The sequence below is a fragment of the Triticum dicoccoides genome, chromosome 5B (genome assembly GCF_002162155.2).
Source record: "Triticum dicoccoides isolate Atlit2015 ecotype Zavitan chromosome 5B, WEW_v2.0, whole genome shotgun sequence".
Lineage (NCBI taxonomy): Eukaryota > Viridiplantae > Streptophyta > Magnoliopsida > Poales > Poaceae > Triticum > Triticum dicoccoides.
The window spans coordinates 193461519-193469026 of NC_041389.1; positions in this window are offsets into that span (position 1 = coordinate 193461519).

Below are 7508 nucleotides of genomic sequence, written 5' to 3' on the forward strand. Positions count from 1 at the left end.
ACTGCGAGCTAGCCAGCTGTCCTCTCCCGCGCAGAAGCGGGTCATGAGTGATGTGAGGGCTGCCATGGATTTCGGCCTTTCCTGTCCTTGGTGCCGGGCAAGCCACTCGTCGCGGATGTTATGTTTGAAGGCTGCAAGGGCCTCTGCATCCGGACAATCAACGATTTGATTTTTCTTCGTTAAGAATCGTGTCCAGAATTGTCTGGCCGATTCGTCTGGCTGCTGAATTATGTGGCTTAGGTCATCGGTGTCTGGTGGTCGCACATATGTGCCCTGGAAGTTATCAAGGAATGTGGCTTCCAGGTCTTCCCAACACCCAATTGATTCTGCTGGCAAGTTGTTGAGCCAATGCCGAGCTGGTCCTTTAAGCTTGAGTGGGAGGTATTTGATGGCGTGTAGATCATCACCGCGGCCCATGTGGATGTGAAGGAGATAGTCCTCGATCCAAACCGCGGGATCTGTTGTGCCGTCGTATGATTCAATGTTTACGGGTTTGCAACCCTCCGGGATTTGATGATCCATTACTTCGTCTGTGAAGCATAGTGGGCGTGCGGCGCCTCTGTATTGGGCTATATCACGACGCAGCTCAAACGAGCTTTGTCCACTGTGTTCGGCCCAGCCGGAATTGCTGTATCCAGCGTGACGGTTGTCATCACGTATTGTGGGGCGCCCACGCGATCCGTAGATCGATCTTGTTTGTCTTGCCTTGTCCTCCAATATGTCTCGCAAGTCTGGCGCATTCCCTCATGGCTTTGTACTTTTCGAGTGACGCCGGGGTGCGGCTTTAGTGGAGGGCCTAGAGGCCTCTCTGTCGCGGCCACGAGGTGGCCGGTCGGCCGTATTGTGCGCTGGTGATGTAGGTTTAGGTGCTTCCTCCTCTAATCGGGGTAGCAGCCTGCGTTTTGGGTAGATCTTGGAGGGGCGTTCGAGTTCATACTCTTCGGCTGCAAGGACTTCAGTCCATCTGTCGGCTAGCAAGTCTTGGTCAGCTCTAAGCTGTTGCTGCTTTTTCTTGAGGCTGCTTGCCGTGGCCATAAGCCTGCGTTTGAAACACTCTTGTTCGACGGGATCCTCAGGCACGACAAATTCGTCATCGCCGAGGCTTGCCTCGTCTTCGGAGGGAGGCATATAATTATCGTCCTCTACCTCTCTGTTTGCCGCTCTCTCATGAGGGCTGGCTTCTCCATCCTCCTGTGTTGAATCTTGCATGGAGGGGGTTGTCTTTGGCACTGTCCGGGGTGTTATTGTCTCCCGTGCCGGAATCTCCATTTTTGCTGTGGCGGGATTTAGAGCGGCGCCGCTGACGCCGGCGCTTAGGCTGTTTCTTGGAGGGGTCATCCTCCGTTGTTCCATCGCCATTCCCATCCTTTGGGATGTCCACCATGTAAATGTCATATGACGAGGTGGCCTTCCAGTGCCCTGTAGGCGCTGGTTCTTGGTCGTCTCCTACATCGTCGTCCATGCCGTCGATGTCTTCGGAGTCGAAGTCGAGCATGTCAGTTAAATCATCGACAGTGGCTACAAAGTGGGTGGTGGGTGGGCGTTGGATTTCTTCGTAGTCCGCATCCCAACCTTCCTGACCGTAGTCCGGCAGGGCTCTCCTGATAAAGAGAGAGACTTTAGTGAATTCAGGATGTCGCCAAAGGGCGAGTGTTGAAAGATGTCCGCAGCGGTGAACTCCATGATCAGTGCCCAATCGGATTCGATTGGCAGGGGCGCGGAGGGCTCGGAGTCCGGATAGGAGTCCGGCACCTCGGAGTCACGGGCTTTGCGAAAGACAGGGTTGGTATTCGGCTCTATCACCGTAGAGGTAGCAGCCCCCGAGGCGGTGTCCAGCCACCCGTCCTCGATCGGCGCAGTCGGCTCCGAGCTAAGGGTCGGAGCGGACACTTGTGCGGCCTCCAGGGCACTGTCCGGCAGCAGAGCTAGATCATGCCCATCGTGACAGTGCGGCGCGCTTGGCTGTGGCTCGAACCCATCAAAGATCAAGTCTCCACGGATGTCAGCCGTATAGTTCAAACTTCCAAATCGGACCTGATGGCCAGGGGCGTAGCTTTCGATCTGCTCCAGATGACCATGTGAATTGGCCCGCAGTGCAAAGCCGCCGAATACGAAGATCTGTCCGGGGAGAAAAGTCTCACCCTGGACCGCATCGTTGTTGATGATCGAAGGAGCCATCAGGCCTATAGGTGACGACAGAGGAACTCTCAATGAAAGCACCAATGACGGTGTCAAAACCGGCGGATCTCGGGTAGGGGGTCCCGAACTGTGCGTCTAGGCGGATGGTAACAGGAGACAAGGGACACGATGTTTTTACCCAGGTTCGTGCCCTCTCGGTGGAGGTAAAACCCTACTCCTGCTTGAATAATATTGATGATATGGGTAGTACAAGAGTAGATCTACCACTAGATCAGAGAGGCTAAACCCTAAAGCTAGCCTATGGTATGATTGTTGTTTGTCCTACGGACTAAAACCCTCCGGTTTATATAGACACCGGAGAGGGTTAGGGTTACATAGAGTCGGTTACAATGGTAGGAGATCTACATATCCGTATCGCCAAGCTTGCCTTCCACGCCAAGGAAAATCCCATCCGGACACGGGACGAAGTCTTCAATCTTGTATCTTCATAGTCTTGGAGTCCAGCCAAAGATGATAGTTCGGCTATCCGGACACCCCCTAGTCCAGGACTCCCTCACCCTCCCCTTCTTTGTTCGAGGTAAAACTAAAACAAAGTCCATAGATATATCCTCCCAAGGAACACTAGGAACAGGCAAAGGCATATATAAACCATGAGGATTGAGTCGTGACTTAACTTTTTGACATGTAGTGCAGCGAGCAACAAAGCGCTCAACATCTCATCTCATCTTTGGCCAAAAGAAATGTGTAGCAAGTATGTCCTCCGTCCTGTTCACGCCAAAGTGTCCCATTAGTCCTCCTCCATGCGCCTCCTGCAACAATAAAAGACGAACGGAGCTAGCTGGAATGCATAGCTTGTTAGCACGGAACACAAATCCATCATTAACGATGAACTTGTTCCATGTTCTTCCTTCTTTACAGTTCTGCAATACATCTTTAAAATCAGCATTATGCACATATTGATCTTTGATGGTTTCCAAACCAAATATTTTGAAGTCAAGTTGTGGAAGCATAGTATAGCGACGAGACAATGCATCAGCAATAACATTTTCTTTACCCTTCTTGTGTTTAATGACATAAGGGAAAGTCACAATGAATTCAACCCATTTAGCATGTCTACGATTCAGTTAGCTTGACTTTTAATATGTTTCAAAGATTCATGATCAGAATGTATAACAAATTCTTTGGGCCATAAATAATGTTGCCATTTCTAAAGTCCGAACAAGAGCATATAATTCTTTATCATAAGTAGAATAATTCAGACTAGGCCCACTCAATTTTTCAGAAAAGTATGCAACAGGTTTGCCATCTTGTAATAACACACCTCCTAATCCAATTCCACTAGCATCACATTCAAGCTCAAAAGTCTTATTAAAATCAGGAAGTTGGAGTAAAGGAGCATGTGTCAACTTATCTTTCAATAACGTGAAGGTTTCTTCCTGTGCGGTACCCCAAACAAAAGGCACATCCTTCTTTGTATGCTCATTGAGAGGTGCATCAATGGTGCTGAAATCTCTCACAAAACGCCTATAGAATCCAGCGAGGCCAAGAAAACTCCTCACTCGTGTGACCATTTTGGGCTGCGGCCAACTCTCAATAGCTTCAATCTTGGCTTTATCAACTTCATTTCCCTGTGGAGTAACAACATAGCTAAGAAAAGACACTCGGTCGGTGCAAAAGGTGCACTTCCCAAGGTTACCAAACAAACGTGCATCACGTAGAGCAATAAAAACAACACGTAAATGTTCCAAATGTTCCTCCAAAGATCTGCTATAAATCAGTATGTCATCAGAGTAAACTACCACACATCATCCAATGAAAGCACGTAAAACTTCGTTCATTAATCTCATGAAAGTACTAGGTGCATTAGTTAACCCAAAAGGCATGACTAACCACTCATATAATCCAAACTTACTTTTAAATATTGTTTTCCATTCATCCCCCAATTTCATACGAATTTGATGGTATCCACTACGCAAATCAACTTTGGAGAATATTGTAGAGCCACTCAATTCATCAAGCATATCATCTAGCCTAGGAATAGGATGACGATAACGAATAGTAATATTATTAATGCCTCTACAATCAACACACATATGTGATGTACCATCCTTTTTCGGCACTACAATAATAGGAACAACACAAGGACCAAGGGATTCGCGTATATAACCTTTGTCGAGAAGCTCTTGTACTTGACGCATAATCTCCTTCGTCTCCTCTGGATTGGTACGGTATGGCACACAGTTTGGCAGTGAAGCACCGGGAATTAAGTCAATCTGATGCTCAATCCCTCGAATAGGCGGTAATCCCGGTGGCACATCTTGTGGAAAGACGTCAGCGAACTCCTGAAAAATGTTAGTGACAGCAGGAGGCAAAGAGGAAGGCACGTCCTCGAATGAAAATAATGGCTCTTTGCACACAAAAGCATAGCAAACAGATTTGCTGAAATCTAGCTCATCAATATCAAATTTGGTGGCAAATAAACATGCACTTTTCAATTTAATTTCAGAAGCAACACTAGATGGTTTATTATTAGGCTTCATTTGTTGCTCAAATTCTTTTGCCACAATCTGATTTTCACTCTTATTCTACTCCTGTTTTGCTTTATTAGCTTATTAATATCATCTTTCAAAATGGAATCAGGAGTCATAGGAAGCAAAGTAATATTTTTATCCTTATGAACAAGAGTATACTGATTATTTCTACCATGGTGTACAGAATTTTTATGAAATTGCCATGGTCAACCAAGTAATAAGGAACATGCTTGCATAGGTACCACATCACAATCAACATAATCAGCATATGTAGAGATACTAAAATGCACATGAACAGTACATGTTACCTTAACCTTGTCGCTGTTGTTGAACCATTGGACATAGTACGGATGTGGATGTGGTCTTGTGGTGAGAGAGAGCTTCTCCACCATCTCCATGCTAGCCAAGTTGTTGCAGCTCCCTCCGTCTATGATGATGCGCACAGAACGTTCCTTCACAACTCCCTTTGTATGGAACAAATTATGCCTCTGATTTTGCTCAGCTTGTGTGACCTGCACACTCAAAACACATTGAGCAACTAAACATTCATACCTGTCAGCGTCTTCAGGAGCCATGTATTGCGTCTCATGATCAGAATCATCTCCAACGTGTTCTTCAAGTGTAATAAGAGCCAACGTCTCCTCATCATAGTCACTAGCGGACTCATACCCACCATCCTCAGTAGCAATCATCACACGCTGAGATTTGCATTCTCTCGCATAATGACCTCTTCCCTTACAACGACGACAAATAATATCAATTGTGTGCCCAGTTGATGCCATGGAAGAAGAAGAGCTCTCTGTAGGCCCGGCAGGTGCGCTCTTGGCAGATAGTGGTGGTTGTGCCTGCTTTCTTGTATCACGGCTGGAGGTGGCACCTAATGGAGGTGTTGTTGCAGTGGAAGAAGAAGATGCACGCGGTGTCCATGATGAAGGTCGACCTGCAGAAAAGTTAGTTCGAGCCAATGCTTGTCGGTCCTGCACTTCACGTTCAGCCTTACAAGCAAGATGGAATAAACGAGTGATATTAGTATACTCCTCATACTCTAGAATGGTCTGAATCTCTCTATTTAATCCACCCATAAAACATGCAAGCATAGGTTCATTCTCCTCAACAATACCACATCTGATCATGCTAGTTTGTAATTCCTGATAATATTCTTCTACAGAATTTTTTCCTTGTCTCAAACGCTGCAATTTTTGAAGCAATTCACGTTGATAATATGGTGGAACCCAACGAGTATGCATTGCAGTTTTCAAAGTAGCCCAAGTAGCTGGAATAGGATATAATCTACAATGTTCAGACGACCAAACACATGCAAAGCTAGTGAAAGCACAAACAGCAGCAGGAACACGTCTCTCCTCAGGATATTGTAAACATGTAAATCATTGTTCAGTTTCTAACTCCCAAGTAAGATATATATCAGGAACATATCTACCCTCAAATGGTGGAATATTCAATTTCAGTTTAGGAAGATGGTCATGATCTCGTACCTGAGGGAGAGCCCTACCATTGTGATTATTTGCATGTGGACGACCTGGTGGTTGTGGTGTTGGTGGTTGCACGTAGTTCTGATTTTGATCAACCTCATCCTCGTAATCTCCCACATATTCATCATCCGCATCAGCAGCAGGAGCCCCAGAAGTATCAACAACAACACCAACAATTTGGCCTGGCTGAAGAAGGACACGGCTCGCTCAGCGGAGGGCTATTTTGCGACGTGGAGGTAGTAGTAGTAGTTGTTGTAGAGGTGCGGCAGGTGCAGCCGGTGAAAGACGCGCAAGCAGTTCATTAAATCTGTTATCGAGCTTTGTTTCGAACGTCTTCTCAAGGCCAATGATCTTCTCCATGGCCTCTTCAAAATTGTTCAGCACATCTTGCACCTGTTCAGTCATCATTTGCTGAAACTTATCATGAAGCTCCTTGTTCGTTAAGTTCTCCCAGTCAATCTCGTCGGCTTGTGATCCTGGCATGGTTAGCAGCAATAGAAACACACAAGAATATGATCCTATAGACTACTAACAAGTGGTGGTGGTGGGTGTCACAAATCCGTCAAGCAAAACACAAATTCTTACCAGTTCTTACTCAACAGCAGGCGGTGATCGGCAACCGTTGTAGTCAAAACTCTCAAAGCTTGGATAGAGCGATTACCAGGGAGAGTCAAACACATGACATAGATGTATGTGGAGCTAGGAAGGCTTATAATATTGTAGCAAAAAGGATCAGCAATAATCAATTCAGAGATGCAAAGTTGAATAAACGCTCAACGACGGTACTGTGCTGGTCCTAGGCTAGACCGTGCTAGAGACGTGAGCCTAGAACACTAACAAAATCACGACACTGCACGTAAACAAGGGAGAAGCGGAATCTAGAAAAAAAATTCGCTCTTTTTTTGCGCTCAACTTTTTTTTGCGCTCCTCCTTTTTTTTGCGAAAAATCACTATAGTGGCGAGTGTCTCAAAACTCTTCCCAGGTCAAACTGACAGGATGGGCACAAAATTTTTTTGACAACTTTTTTTTTCGGAAATCAGGGCAGCGACGATGAAAAAGTGCGACCAAAAATCACTATGATGGCGAGTGTATCAAAACACTCCCTGGGACCTAAAAATAGGATGGGGAAAAATATTTTTGGTCGCCGATTTTTTTTCTTTTTTCCGAAACCTACTCAGGCAAGGAAACACGAATCGGAAATTAGATGGATCTCAAAAACAAACCTAATATGCAAGGAACTCAGATTGGTGGTGGATATTTGGTGGTGGTATATGGCAGCGGTTGTGGTATATGGCATCGGTGGTGGTAGCGGTGGTAGTATATGGATATGGATCGGTGGTGGTATAT